Genomic DNA, 15,988 nt, shown 5'->3' on the forward strand with positions numbered 1-15,988 from the left:
CTAGAACTCAGGATTAAGAAACTCACTCAAAACCACTCAACTACATGGAAACTGAACAACCTGCTCCTGAATGACTACTGGGTACATAACGAAATGAAGGCAGAAATAAAGATGTTCTTTGAAACCAATGAGAACAAAGACACAACATACCAGAATCTCTGGGACACATTTAAAGCAGTGTGTAGAGGGAAATTTATAGCACTAAATGCCCACAAGAGAAAGCAGGAAAGATCTAAAATGGGTACCCTAACATCACAATTAAAAGAACCAGAGAAGCAAGAGCAAACACATTCAAAAGCTAGCAGAAGGCAAGAAATAACTAAGATCAGAGCAGAACTGAAGGAGATAAGAGACACAAAAAAGCCTTCAAAAAAAAAAATCAATGACTCCAGGAGCTGGTTTTTGGAAAAGATCAACAAAATTGATAGACTGCTAGCAAGACTAATAAAGAAGAAAGGAGAGAAGAATCAAATAGATGCAATAAAAAATGATAAAGGGGATCTCACCACTGATCCCACAGAAATACAAACTACCATCAGAGAATACTATAAACACCTCTATGCAAATAAACTAGAAAATCTAGAAGAAATGGATAAATTCCTGCACCCACACACCCTCTCAAGACTAAACCAGGAAGAAGTTGAATCTCTGAATAGACCAATAACAGGTTCTGAAATTGAAGCAATAATTAATAGCCTACCAACCAAAAACTGTCCAGGACCAGATGGATTCACAGCCAAATTCTACCACAGGTACAAAGAGGAGCTGGTACCATTCCTTCTGAAAGTATCCTAATCAATAGAAAAAGAGGGAATCCTCCCTAACTCATTTTATGAGGCCAGCATCATCCTGACACCAAAGCCTGGCAGAGACACAACAAAAAAAGAGAATTTTAGACCAATATCCCTGATGAACATCGATGCAAAAATCCTCAATAAAATACTGGCAAACCAAATCCAGCAGCACATCAAAAAGCTTATCCACCATGATCAAGTTGGCTTCATCCCTGGGATGCAAGGCTGGTTCAACATACACAAATCAATAAATGTAATCCATCATATAAACAGAACCAAAGACAAAAACCACATTATTATCTCAATAGATGCAGGAAAGGCCTTTGACAAAATTCAACAGCCCTTCATGCTAAAAACTCTCAATAAACTAGGTATTTATGGGACATATCTCAAAATAACAAGAGCTATTTATGACAAACCCACAGCCAATATCATACTGAATGGGCAAAAACTGGAAGTATTCCCTTTGAAAACTGCCATAACACAGGGATGCCCTTTCTCACCACTCCTATTCAACATAGTGTTGGAAGTTCTGGCCAGGGCAATCAGGCAGGAGAAAGAAATAAAGGGTATTCAATTAGGAAAAGAGGAAGTCAAATTGTCCCTGTTTGCAGATGACATGATTGTATATTTAGAAAACTCCATCGTCTCAATCCAAAATCTTCTTAAGCTGATAAGCAACTTCAGCAAAGTCTCAGGACACAAAATCAATGTGCAAAAATAAGCATTCCTATACACCAATAACAGACAGAGAGCCAAATCATGAGTGAACTACCATTCACAATTGCTTCAAAGAGAATAAAATACCTAGGAATCCAACTTACAAGGGATGTGAAGGACCTCTTCAAGGAGAACTACAAACCACTGCTCAACGAAATAAAAGAGGACACAAACAAATGGAAGAACATTCCATGCTCATGGATAGGAAGAATCAATATTGTGAAAATGGCCATACTGCCCAAGGTAATTTATAGATTCAATGCCATCCCCATGAAGCTACCAATGACTTTCTTCACCGAATTGGAAAAAAACTACTTTAAAGTTCATATGGAACCAAAAAAGAGCCCACATTGCCAAGACAATCTTAAGCCAAAAGAACAAAGCTGGAGGCATCACACTACCATACTACTTCAAACTATACTACAAGGCTACAGTAACCAAAGGCTACAGTAACCAAAACAGCATGGTACTGGTACCAAAACAGAGATATAGACCAATGGAACAGAACAGAGTCCTCAGAAATAATACCATACATCTACAACCATCTGATCTTTGACAAACCTGACAAAAACAAGAAATGGGGAAAGGATTCCCGTTTAATAAATGGTGCTGGGAAAACTGGCTAGCCATATGTAGAAAGCTGAAACTGGATCCCTTCCTTACACCTTATACAAAAATTAATGCAAGATGGATTAAAGACTTAAATGTTAGACCTAAAACCATAAAAACCCTAGAAGAAAACCTAGGCATTACCATTCAGGACATAGGCATAGGCAAGGACTTCATGACTAAAACACCAAAAGCAATGGCAACAAAAGACAAAATTGACAAACGGGATCTAATTAAACTAAAGAACTTCTGCACAGCAAAAGAAACTACCATCAGAGTGAACAGGCAACCTACAGAATGGGAGAAAATTTTTACAACCTACCCATCTGACAAAGGGCTAATATCCAGAATCTACAAATAACTTAAACAAATTTACAAGAAAAAAATCAAACAACCCCATCAAAAAGTGGGCAAAGGACATGAACAGACACTTCTCAAAAGAAGACATTTATGCAGCCAACAGACACATGAAAAAATGCTCATCATCACTGGTCATCAGAGAAATGCAAATCAAAACCACAATGAGATACCATCTCACACCAGTTAGAATGGCGAAGTCATTCTAACTGTTCATATGGACCAAAAAAGTCAGGAAACAACAGGTGCTGGAGAGGATGTGGAGAAATAGGAACACTTTTACACTGTTGGTGGGACTGTAAACTAGTTCAATCACTGTGGAAGACAGTATGGCGATTCCTCAAGGATCTAGAAATAGAAATACCATTTGACCCAGCCATTGCATTACTGGGTATATATGCAAAGGATTATAAATCATGCTGCTATAAATACGCAAAGGGTTATAAATCATGCTGCTATAAAGACACATGCACACATATGTTTACTGTGGCACTATTCACAATAGCAAAGACCTGGAACCAACCCAAATGTCCATCAATGATAGACTGGATTAAGAAAATGTGGCACATATACACCATGGAATACTATGCAGCCATAAAAAAGGATGAGTTCATGCCCTTTGTAGTGACATGGATGAAGCTTGAAACCATCATTCTGAGCAAACAATCGCAAGGACAGAAAACCAAACACCGCATGTTCTCACTCACAGGTGGGAACTGAACAATGAGAACACTTGGACACAGGGTGGGGAACATCACACACCAGGGCCTGTCATGGGGTGGCGGGAGGAGGGAGGGATAGCATTAAGAGATATACCTAATGTAAATGACGAGTTAATGGGTGCAGCACACCAACATGGCACATGTATACATATGTAACAAACCTGCACATTGTCCACATGTACCCTAGAACTTAAAGTATAATAAAATATATATATATAAACAGCTAATAAGCACATGCAAAAATGCTCAATATCATTAGTCATTACAGAAATGCAAATTAAAACCACAATGAGATACTACTACACACCCACCAGAATGGCTATAGTCAAAACGACAGACAATATCAAGTGTAGAATGGGATGTGGAGCAACTGGAACCCCCTCATACCCCACAGATGGGAAGGTTAAATGGTACAGTCACCGTGGAAGGCACTGTAACAGCTTTTCAAAAGGTTAAATATACGTCTACCATATGTCCCAGGAATTGCAATTCTAGGTGTCTACCCAAGAGAAATAAAAACATTTGTCTACACAAAAACTTGCATACAAATGATTATAGCAGCATTATTCATAATAGCCAAAATGTAGAAACAACTCAAATGAACATCAACTGGTGAATGAGTTAACAAGATGTTGTATATCCATATAATGAGATACTCAGCAACAAAAAGGAACTACCAATGTACATTACAACAGTGAAAAGGGTCAAAAACATGCTAAGGGAGAAAAAGCCAGTCACAAAACCCTACATTAAATCATTCCACTTATATGAAATTTCTAGCAAAAGCAAATGTATGAAGATAGAAAGTGGATTAGTGGTTGCCCAGGACTGGGGGTGGGAGAAGAGACTAACTGCAAGTGGGCACAAGGCCACTTTGTGCTGTAATGGGCATGTTCTAAAAACATGGATTACGGAGATGATTGCACAACTCTACAAATTCACTAAAAATCAATGTATTTACAATGGATGGACTTTAGATATGTAAATTATACCTCAGTAAAGTTATGGGCTCAGTTCAGAGGGCAGATCTTCCAGTCATATTCATTATGAGTCAGAGGCAATCCAAAGATAGAAACATAATGGAGAGAAAGAATACATTTCCTTCTTCTTCAATTTTATTTATCAAAAGCACTTTCTTCAGGTATCTCAGAATTTAAAGCTATAAGCCAGGCACGATGGTGCACATCTGTAGTCCCAGCTACTCTGGAGGCCAAGGCAGGAAAAACGCTTGAGCCCAGGAGTTTGAGATCAGCCTGGGAAACATAGCAAGACTCTATCTCTCTTTATTATTTTTTTAATTAAAGCTAAAATACCCAGATCTCTTTTTTTAATTATTATTAATTTCTGAGACAGAGCGTTGTGCTGTCATCCAGGCTGGAATGCAGTGGCACAATCTCAGCTCACTGCAACCTCCGACTCCTGGGTTCAAGCAATTCTCCTGCCTCAGCCTCCAAAGTAGCTGGGATTACAGGCACCTGCCACCATGCCCAGCTAACTTTTGCATTTTTAGTAGAGACAGGGTTTCATCATGTTGGCCAGGCTGGTCTCAAACTCCTGACCTGAAATGATCCACTCACCTTGGCCCAAAGTGCTGCAATTACAGGCATGAGCCACCATGCCCGGCCCCACATCTGTTAAAATATGATTTTGGAGGCAGTTTGCCTGGAGGTTAAGGGTTGGAACTGTGGACTCAATCTGTGTGTAAAACCCAGCACTCCTACTTACTAGCTGACTTTAGCATGTTACTTAGACTGAGTTTCAGTTTCTTGTTCCGATACAAAAAATTAATACATACTACAGAGTTGTTTTAAACTAGCACACTATCTATTAACAGCACATGGTAAATACTCAACAAATGCCGATGTTATTTTTTTATTATCAACACATCATCATTACCATCACTATGACTGTAGTTTCCTTGGGAGACTTGAAAACTTGACTGATATGTGTATGTTCCTAATGTACATTTAGTGCTTCATCACTGCTATATTCAATTTAATTGACTGCCCAAACATAACCATGTTCCCTTATAACCCTCATTCCTTATCTTAGGGACCTTATACTTTGAAATAAAATCCCTGGATCATTTCACTAACAGAACAAAAGCTGTGCTATTCCCTGGCTAAAGCAAGATATTTTCCAATTCAACCACAGGAAAAAAACATTTTTAAAAGGTGCAGTTTTTGTTTGTTTCTAGGATAGGAGAACTGGACAAAGAAAAAATGTCAGCATCTCCTCAGAGAAGCCTGGCAAACAGGGGAAATAACACTAAACAAAGAAAGCCATGTGCAGAGGACCTGGCACAGAAACACAATTGCCAGGCCTTGCACCCGAGAATCACCAACACCTGCAGAGTAAAGCAACGGGCCACATACAGTGCTGACTGCTTCCTGGGTGACAGCTGAAACCCAGCCAAGTTCAAAAACCCCTCATTGTGGGTGGGTGTTTTTGCTTTGTAACATCTATATGAAAAGGGAAGGGAAACTGCATGAGGTAAACTTTCTATTTTGTAAGACAAGAGTCTTCTTGTTCTCTTTTTCTTTTTCTGGTCAGTGAGTGGAGGGACAGAACCCTGGAAAAATACCTGTGCACCGAGCAAGACAACCCCATCACTGATGTCAGGAAAAGCAGAGCAGTCACCTCTGGCTTGCCCAGCCCACCTCACTCGCCCACCAGCACACACTGCGACTAAAGAACCCCACTTTAGCTGACTGGAGCATTCTTCCAGCCACACACCTCAAAGATCATCTGGGAAGAGTTACCATAACACGGCAGGGGGCCGGGTGCCTGTGCCAGGGAGGGACACATGCTCTTCACTCCCCACACTTGCTGGTGAGCCACAGAAGCCCTGTGACCTCAGCACACTCAAGGGAAATATGTCATGGGGCTTACCCTTCGTGAGGATCGCTCTAACTTAGCATCCAAGAAAACCTCACAGCCCCTGTGGGGACTTCTCCTGGGCACCACCTAGCTCCTGCCTTAGTGAAGTGTGGAGAAAACCAACTTCCTCACAGAAATGTCTTTTAGAGCCAAATGTAAGTGTCCCTGACATCAAGTAGACAATGATATTCCTATCATTCTGGGCCTGTCCTTGAATGTTGTCTCTGTTCTGTTTTCTTTCCACTAGAAAGTCATAGACCCTGAGACCCGAAAAGGCCCACAGGGATCTAGAGAGGTGAAATAACTTACTAAAGGCCACAGAGGATGGAAGTGGCCAGGCCAAGACTAACACCCAGCTTTATCCACAAAATCTGGAAAATGCTATCAGGCTATCTTCGACCCAGAAAAGAAGCGCTCACAAGAAGAATATCAAGGGAGGCTAGTCCAGACTCTGCAGCTAGTGTCAAAGTTCAAATCCAGTTCTGTCCCTTACTAAGGCATGTAGCCTGGGCAATTTCCTTAACTTCTATTTTCTCATCCATTAATAAGAGGATAATAACAGCATCAACCTTACAGAGCACTCCAAGCATGAATGTATCAATACCAAGAGTTTCTATATGACTGATTATCCTCCTCCTCCTCATCATCATCCTAAAACAGACGGGGGAATGAGAGTAAAGAAGGGATGATAGGAAAAAAAGGTAGAAAGTGAGTGTATGGTCACTAAATAAGTAGAGCATAATTTAACTTCAAAAAATTCAAAGACATGGCGAGGGTCATATCAACAGGGGTTAGTGAGAACATAAAAGCAAAACGTATTATAAACCATTAGGTACAGTATGACTCCAACTATGTTAAATATTCATACCCACATGTATATACATACTTCCAGAAGAAAGTGAAATAAAATGCATGAAACATTAATTCTCTGGGCACTGGGATTAAGGTTGATCTTTATTGTCTTCTTTATTACTTTTATTTCCCAAATTTTCCACAGCAGACATATATTGCTTTAGAAATCAAAATAAATGTGGGTTTTAAAGGCTGTTTTTATTTTTTTATTTTTATTTTTATTTTTTTGAGACAGGGTTTCACTGTTACCCAGGCTGGAATGCAGTTGTGCGATCACAGCTCACTGCAATCTCCACCTCCCAGGCTCGGAAGCAATCCTCCTGCTCCAGAGCCCCCACCACCCATAGCTGGAACCACAAGTGCATGCCATCACACCCAGCTAATTTTTGTATTTTTGAAGAGATGAGGTTTCATCATGTTGCCCAGGCGGGCCTTAAACCCCTGGACCCAGAGCCACCTGCCTGCCTCCGTCTCCCATCTCCCGAAGTGCTCACAGGCAGAGCCGCAGCGACCAGCCCATGGCTGTTTTTTAAAAGAAGAAACTTGATACCAGGCCAGGCCTCAAATGGCAAAAGGGCTATTAGGTAGAATCCCAAGAGGAAGGGCCTGTGTTTACTCAGACAGCCAAGGGGGAAGTGCCTGTGTTTGGGAAGAGAACAAGACTTAGAGGGAAAGGGGAAGCTTGACCACGAAGCTATGCCTGAGAGCATCAGGCCAGGGAAGGACTCTGTAAAATAGGAATAAATTCCAAAAGAAAATAAAACAGAAGTGACGACATCAGCAGTCCCTAGTTAAAAGAAGAAGAAGAAGAAGAAAGAGAATCCTGGAGCAAGCCTGTGCGCAGAAAATTTTTTTTCCCTGGCTGGAACAGAAGATCAGTCACCAAAACTAAAAAGCAAAAGATCCAAGTGGCTGAAAAAAGGAATTATGGGCTCCTACTGGGGACAAGACTTGCCTGGAAGCCCATCTGAGGGCTTGCTGCCCTATCCTTCACATCTGAGATTATCCCCTGATCCCAGCCAAGACCAGGGATTTCCTACTTTTTGGCATCCGGACGCGAGAAATAGATCTGCTGACTCTGAGATCACTGACTGACAGACACTAGCCAGGGCCCAGAGAGAACACGCCGTGGGGTCTAAGATCGAGTTCACCTGGCATCTTTCTTGGCACGTATCTTCCTGGCTTGTCCTCAGTCCCCACTCCTCTCAGTTTGAGTTCCCACCTTACCTCTTTTGCAGAGATTCCTTGTAGCTCATACAAAGGACAGATACAGAACAGATAGCAGAGAGAAGTACTGGGGGCCTCCCAGCTCTTGTTCAGGGCCCCACTTTCCTCTGACAAGCATGTTAAGGTTTATCCAGATTACCCCTCCAGTTCCCCTATTTCACAGATGAGGGAAATGAGACAGAAAAAGGGGGACTGTATGTCTGTGCCCATCAAAGTCAGATGAGATGATACACTGTCTTAAGACCATCTGATTCGGGACCTTGCCTGAGGTCACAAATCTTTGTAGTGACAGAGCCAGGACAAGCACATAACTATCCTAATGGCTGCTCCTTCCTTCAGCACTGTGGCTGCCTACAAGCTGGACTGCAGTCTCTACTGCTCACTAGAAAAGTTCCAGTCCCCCAGCAGGCACAGGGGCTCCAGCAGCCGTGGCGTGTCCGTGTCCTCTGTCTGCTTCATGTCCTTGTCCTCCTTCGGGGGGCTACAGCAGCATCCTGGCTGGGTCCAACGGATTGCTTGCGGGCAATGAGAAGGTCACCATGCATAACCTCAACAACTGCCTGGCCTCCTACCTGGACAAGGTGCACGCCCTGGTGGCAGCCAACAGCAAGCTGGAGGTGAAGCTCCGTGACTAGTACCAGAAGCAGGGGCACAGGCCCTCCCGCAACTACAGCCACTACTACAGGACCATCGAGGACCTGCGGGACAAGATTCTTGGTGCCACCATTGAGAACGCCAGGATTGTCCTGCAGATCAACAATGCTCAACTGGCTGCAGATGACTTCTGAACCAAGTTTGGTTTGAGTGTTTGGGTGCTGGATGAGGTGACCCTGGCCAGGACTGATCTGGAGGCACAGATCAAAGGCCTGAAGGAAGAGCTGGCCTACCTGAAGAAGAAGCATGAGGAGGAAATCAATGCCCTGAGGAGCCAAGTGGGAGACCAGGTCCATGTGAGGGTGGATTCGGCTCGGACCTGCCAAGATCCTGAGTGACAGGCAAAGCCAATATGAGATCATGGCCAAGCAGAATTGGAAGGATGCTGAAGCCTGTTTCACCAGCTGGACTGAGGAACTGAACCATGAGGTCACTGGCCACATAGAGCAGCTCCAGATAAGCAGGTCCGAGGTCACTGACCTGCGGTGCACCCTCCAGGGTCTTGAGATTGAGCTGCACTCGCAGCTCAGCATGAAAGCTCCCTTAGAAGGCACACTGGCAGAAACAGAGGCATGCTTTGGAGCCCAGCTGGTGCAGATGCAGGCACTGATCAGCAGTATTGAAGCCCAGCTGGGCGATGTGCGAGCTGATAGTGAGTGGCAGAATCAGGAGTACCAGCGGCTCCTGGAGCAGGAGATCGCCACCTATCGCAGCCTGCTTGAGGGCCAGGAAGATCATTACAACAACCTGTCCACCTCCAAGGTCCTCTGAGGCCGCACGCTCCGGGGCCTCTGCTCTCCTCAAAGCACGTCTCCTGGGTAGGAGGATGGGAAGGAAGGGTCCCTTACCCCTGGTTCTTCCCCTGACCTGCCAGTAAAATTTTATGGCTCAAGGGAGGAAAAAAAAAAAAACAAGAGCAAAGAAAAGTTCCAGTCTAATCCCCAGGCTCCTCTTGGGCAAATGTCAACATATAAAATGATCCAGAAGGCCAAGTCGAATTACGGTGTAATGGACAGGGGTGCCTCTTCACATTGCCTAAGGGACAACTATAACAGAAAACATCTCAGTCAAAAAGGTGACCCTGCAATGTGGACTGCCAGGACCCATAATGAGCCAGAGGGGTTGGCACCTTTTCAACACGGGCCTGCATTCCTGCAGATCCAGATCCCAGAGTGTACTGTATCCAACGTGCCTGCGGCTAGCGTGTGTCTACAGACTCTGGAACCACACTCCTTGGCTTCCAACCCTGGCTCCAGCACACACTCTGTGACTTTTGGCCAGTATATTAACCTTTCTGTGTCTCCATTTCTCCTCCTGGAAGGTAAGCATTAAGTATCTCCTATCTTTAAAAGTTCCTAAGAAGTCTACATCCTAGGCCACCCTATATTTATGTGCACACCCAGCAGCCCTTTCTGTCCCCTTTGAGCCCAATCTGAGGGAGGACAGGTCCCTCTCTCAGCCTCAGAAAGTGAATCATGTGGGATTCAACCTTTTCTTTGGTTTTCTCCTTCTCTTTGGCCAGTGACAAGTCAAAGGCAAGAATAACTCGGGTCTCACTAAACAGGGAGGTCAGCAGGGAAACCTTCCTTTCCCAATAAAAAGACATAGATTTGGCCAGGTGCAGTGGTTCACACCTGTAATCCCAGCACTTTGGGAGGCTGAGGCAGGCGGATCACCTGAGGTCAGGAGTTCAAGACCAGACTGGCCAACGTGGTGAAACCCCGTCTCTACTAAAAATACAAAAATTAGCCGGGCATGGTGGCACACACTTGTAATCCCAGCTACTCGGGAGGCTGAGGCAGAAGAATCGCTTGAACCTGGGAGGCAGAGGTTTCAGTGAGCCGAGATCATGCTACTGCACTCTAGCCTGGGCGACAAGAGCAAAACTCCATCTCAAAAAAAAAAAAAAAAAAGACATAGGTTTATGCAAAGCGTATTAGGCCATTTGTGCACTGCTATAAAGGAATACCTGACACTGGGTAATTTATAAAGAGAAGAGTTTTAACTGGCTCACTGTTCTGCAGGCTGTACATGCATGGCACCGGCATCCTGAGCACAGCTTCCAGGGAGGCCTCAGGGAGCTTTTACTCATGGCAGAAGGCAAAATGGGAACAGGCATGTCACATGGCGAATGAAGGAGCAAGAGTGAGTTGGGGCAGAGGTGCCACAAACTTAAACAACCAGATCTCCTGAGAACTCACTCACTATCACTCACTATATCAAGGACAGCACCAAGACATGAGGGATCTGCCCCATGACCCAAACACCTCCCACCAGGCCCCACCTCCAACACTGGGGATTAGATTTCAACATGAGATTTGGGCGGGGACAAATATCCAAACCATATCACACAAAAGAAGTCTTTTGACCCTTCCACTGCCTTTAGTGCTGCTATAGCAGCCATCTGCCGCCATGGGGAAAGAGCCAGGAAGGCCAAGAGGATCTCAGCCCTGAGCACTAACACTGTCCTGGTCTCTGTGCCCAGGCCAGCCTCCACTTATTCCAAGGATGACTGTGAGGAATGTGGACCCCTGCTTGTTTACAGTACTGTTGGATAACTCTTCTTTTGCTTGTGGCCAAATGCCATCTTAATAGGTCAACTGTATAAGTTTATACTCATTAAAAAAAAAAAAAAATTTAAAATCATGTTCTCCAAAAAGTTACTGAGTAAAAGTGATGTCGCAATATCAGTATGACTCATGGCATTGATTTTTGTTTGTTTGTTTTTTGTATTTTTCTGAGACAGAGTCTCACTCTGTCTCCCAGGCTGGAGTCAGTGGCGCAATCTAGGCTCACTGCAACCTCCTCCTCCCGGGTTCAAGCGATTCTCCTACCTCAACCCCCTGAATAGCTGGGACTACAGGTGTGTGCCACCATGTCTGGCTAATTTTTTTGTATTTTTAGTAGAAACGGGGTTTCACCATATTGACCAGGCTGGTCTCGAACTCCTGACCTCGTGATCCGCCCACCTCGGCCTCCCAAAGTGCTGGGATTACAGGCATGAGCCACCATGCCTGGCTGGCATTGTTTTATACACACACACAGATACAGAAATATAGGGATGTGTGTGTATATACATAATATATATATATATATACTATATATGGGTGTACATGTCACATATATTTCCTAGCTTTTTCCACTCAGGCAGCCTTGAAGCTGTGATGTCCCTACAGCAACAAGCACACTTAGTATCTGGATCTTGGTTTCTAAATACCATCCTCCAGATGACCTCCAAGAGACCAGTGTTCCTTGAAGAAATGGCTGGCTCAAGAACTGCAGCAAGGAAAACACAAGATGAACCTGGACATCTTAGAATGCCAGAAAGCAAAGGAGGTGCTTTTTTTAAAAAGGAAAGGGTGAGAAAAGGAAAAAAGAAGAAAGATGGGGCATGTCAAATGGACGTATAAGCCAAACTGAAGGAGTTCCCAATAGCCAAAGCTGGAACAAATTAGAGGGAAAAAAGGGGGGATAGTAGTATAAGATCATAGAATAAAACAAATATCTGTGAGCCTATACTGAAATAAATAAGTGACTAAGTAAATATAGCAAAAGGGACAGATCTTCCTTACAAAAGAATTCCAATTAATAATTGTAGAAAGAATTAGGAAAATAGAAAATCACCTGTATTTACCGGAGCAGAAATGTTTGCCCTAAAAAAAATTATGGCCTTCAATCTTCCTGGGAATGATCAGCTGTTGCACTTTCGGTGACAGCAGGATTATGGACATTAATACAGAACTTTACAGTTTACAAATTTTTTTTAAGAAAGAAAAGAAGAAATCACGATTAGAACACCATAGTAATAACTGCTTTAACAAGATCCGCTGGTGAAGATAAAATTAATGTGTGAAACTTTATGGAGAAACATTATCTGCACAACCTTAAAATATCTCCTAGCTGAATACTAATACAAATATTAATTACTGTGGTGGTTTTAAAATATGTCCACAGACTCTTTGATGCTCCTCCATGAGGTGGAACTTAATCACCCCATGCCCTGAGTATGGGCTGGACTTGGTGATTCCTCTCTACTTAATAAATGATGGAAAGGGAAAGACAGTAACCTTACAGTAGTGAAACCTAGCAGACATGAGACATCACCAGTACCAAGCCATCTTGACATCATGTACTCCTTCACAGGACGCAGTGAGAACAGCGTATCACCTGAATCGTATTTGTCCCCAAAGTCCATAACCTCAGTCTAATCCTGAGAAGACACTAGACAAACCCAAATGGAAGAACATTCTATAAAATGCCTGAACACGACTCTTCAAAAGTGTCAAGGTCGTATGTCTCAAGCCTTTTAGTGTTGTTATAAAGCAACATCTGCATGCTTGGCTCATGGTTCTGCAGGCTATTCAAGAAGCATGGTGCCAGCATCTGCTTCTGGTGAGGGCCTCAGGCTGCTTCCACTCATGGCAGAAGGTGAAAGGGAACTGGTGTGTGCAGAGATCACATGGTGAGAGAAGCAAGAGAGAGGAGAGGGGCCGGGCCTGGTGGCTCATGTTTGTAATCCCAACAATTCGGGAGGCCAAAAGGGGAGAATCTCTTGAGCCCAGGTGTTCGAGACCAGCCTGGGCAACACAGTGAAACGCCATCTCTACAAAAAATAGAAAAATTAACTGGGCAAGGTGATGCATGCCTTAGTCACAGCTACTCGGGGAGTTGAGGTGGGAGGATCTCTTGAGCCCAGGAGGTTGAGGCTGCAGTGAGCCGTGATCACACCAGTCCACTTTAACCGGGGCGAAAGAACAAGACCTTATCTCAAAAAAAGAGAGAGAAAGAGAGTACAGGTGCTAGGCTCTTTTTAGCAACCAGCTCTCATGGGAACTAACAGAGTGAAAACTCACTCATTACCACAAGGACGGCACCAAGCTATTCACTGGGGATCCACCCCCATGACCCAAACACCTCCCATTAGGCACCCACTTCCTACACTGGAAATCAGATTTCAACATGAGATTAGCAAGGGTCAAACATCCAAACTATAGCAGCCATATAAGACAAGGGAAGATGAAAGTATCATACATCGGAGGAGACTAAGGAGACATGACAACTAAATAAAATGTGGATTGGATCCTGGAACAGAAAATAACATTCAAGGAAAAACTGGGAAAATGTGAATAAAGTATGTAGTTAACAACTAAAGTTAACAGTGTTGTACCAAGGTAAATGTTTTCATTTTGATAAACATACCATGTTGTTTAAGATACTCATATTAGGCTAGGCGTGGTGGCTCATGCCTGTAATCCCAGCACTTTGGGAGGCCGAGGCGGGTGGATCCCCTGAGGTCAGGAGTTCGAGACCAGCCTGGCCAACATGATAAAACCCTGTCTCTACTAAAAATACAAAAATAAGCTGGGTGTGGTGGCACACGCCTGTAATCCCAGGTACTCAGGAGGCTGAGGTAGGAGAATCGCTTGAACCCGGGAGGTGGAGGTTGCAGTGAGCTGAGATCGCGCCACTGCACTCTAGCAAGGGCGATAAGGTGAGACTCTGTCTCAAAAAAAAAAAAAAAAAAAAAAGTGTGAAAACTAAACCAAACAAAGCAATGCTCCAAGAAGATGCAGCACGTGTATCCTAAGGCTTCAGGTTCCCATAAAATCCCTGAGGTTGCCCAGACACCCCCAGTTTGGGATGCATCAGAGCCTCTCTCACTAATGAATACCATAGCCATGATGACCATGCATCCAGGAGGAACAGCATGTACCCTCTATTTTCACTGGAGGCTGTACCCCAAGGGTCTTTCCTAATTCCCACTGCTGCGAGGACCTGGATGAAAAGTGATAAGCCCCCAAGCATGGCAACGCTCCAGCCTGTTGCTTCTGGCTATGGTCCCATCACTCAGCACTTTGAAGACCCGCATAGAATGAGTTATTAACACACCCAAAGAACAAATTCTGAAAGTGCATCAATATTAATTCATTTACAGAGAGGTTTTGCTTTCTCCTCTCTCTTTCTTGACTAAATGCTTAGTGCTTCCTCAAGAGATATGCTGTCACAAAACTCTCAACCAGTCATGAATGAGAAGAAAAGATAAAATCTTCCCCATCACCTTAAAGGAAAGCATTTATTTAAAAGTTCTCATCAACCAGATGCAGTGGTTCATGCTTATAATCCCAGTGCTTTGGGAGGCCAGGAGTTCTAGACCAGCCTGGGCAACATAGCAAGAGCCCATCTTTAAAAATAAATAAATAAATAATTAGCTAGGTATGGTGGCATATGCCTGTGCTCCCAGCTATTCAGGAGGCTGAGGCAGGAGGGGAGGCTAGGGTGGGAGAATCCACTTGAGCCCAGGAGTTTTGGGCTGCAATGAACTATATGATTTTGAGACAAAGTGACATTCCGTCTCAAAAAATAAAGTTCTCATCACCTAAACGTATGCCTTTTAGTTCATATTTTATTTGTTTAATCTTTGGGTAAGACTCTTGTTGCTGTTTTCTTTCTTTTTAAGATGAAGTGATAGATTGCTTGCAAAAATGGCCCCAAATCCTCCATCCCACTCCCTTGTATCCACACCCTTTACTCAGTGTGATTATGTGGCTTCTTTCATCAAGGGAGACAGTTTGTTTACCAAACCTTGAAGCTGGGATGGCCATGTGGATTGCTTTAGCCAACACAATGTGGCAGACAGAGTTGGTAATGTGCCAGTTCTGAACACAGGCCCACGAGGCTCTGCTCTCTTATGCTCCCTCTCAGAACCCTGCTTCACAGCCATGAGAACAAGTCAAGGCTAGCTGCTGGAGAACGAGAACACATGTGGTATAAAGATGAGCCAGCCCAGCCAAGAAGACAACTGCCCACATGGGCCCAGCCTACATTGCTTGCCTGCAGAACCATGGGCTAAATAGTTATGTCACCGCATTTTAGGATAGTTTGTTATCCAGCAAAATCTAACTGATACAATTGAAGTGTGTGATTTTAGTGCTGTTAATTATTCTAATCTTAAAAGTATTACTGATTGGAGAAAGTCAGAAAATACAGAAAAGGAGAAAACCGCCCATAATTTATCACTAGAATAAAACCAACATTCTGGTGGTGTTTTTCCCCAGTCTTCAGTATATTAGTGTGACTGAATGAAAATGAAATCCACTTAGTTTTAATTCCATATCTTTCTCCTCCCACTGAAAACATTCAATAGAGCTTTTCTTATGCCATTAGTGTCTGAAA

At 43.6% G+C, this 15,988-nt stretch overlaps 1 protein-coding gene and 1 pseudogene across 2 annotated transcripts in view; one reads left to right on the top strand and one right to left on the bottom strand.

The window, feature by feature from the left end:
- The window catches only part of TMCC3 (transmembrane and coiled-coil domain family 3), a 305,754-nt gene that overhangs the window by 257,352 nt on the left and 32,414 nt on the right, over positions 1-15,988 (bottom strand). The gene's annotated exons all lie outside the window — the stretch shown is intronic.
- LOC101154396 (keratin, type I cytoskeletal 19-like) lies at positions 8,481-9,586 on the top strand (annotated as a pseudogene). Its single transcript, XR_004066863.2, has one exon. The product of XR_004066863.2 is annotated as a keratin, type I cytoskeletal 19-like (transcript).

This window comes from Gorilla gorilla, chromosome 10, assembly GCF_029281585.2.
Source record: "Gorilla gorilla gorilla isolate KB3781 chromosome 10, NHGRI_mGorGor1-v2.1_pri, whole genome shotgun sequence".
Classification (NCBI taxonomy): Eukaryota; Metazoa; Chordata; class Mammalia; order Primates; family Hominidae; genus Gorilla; species Gorilla gorilla.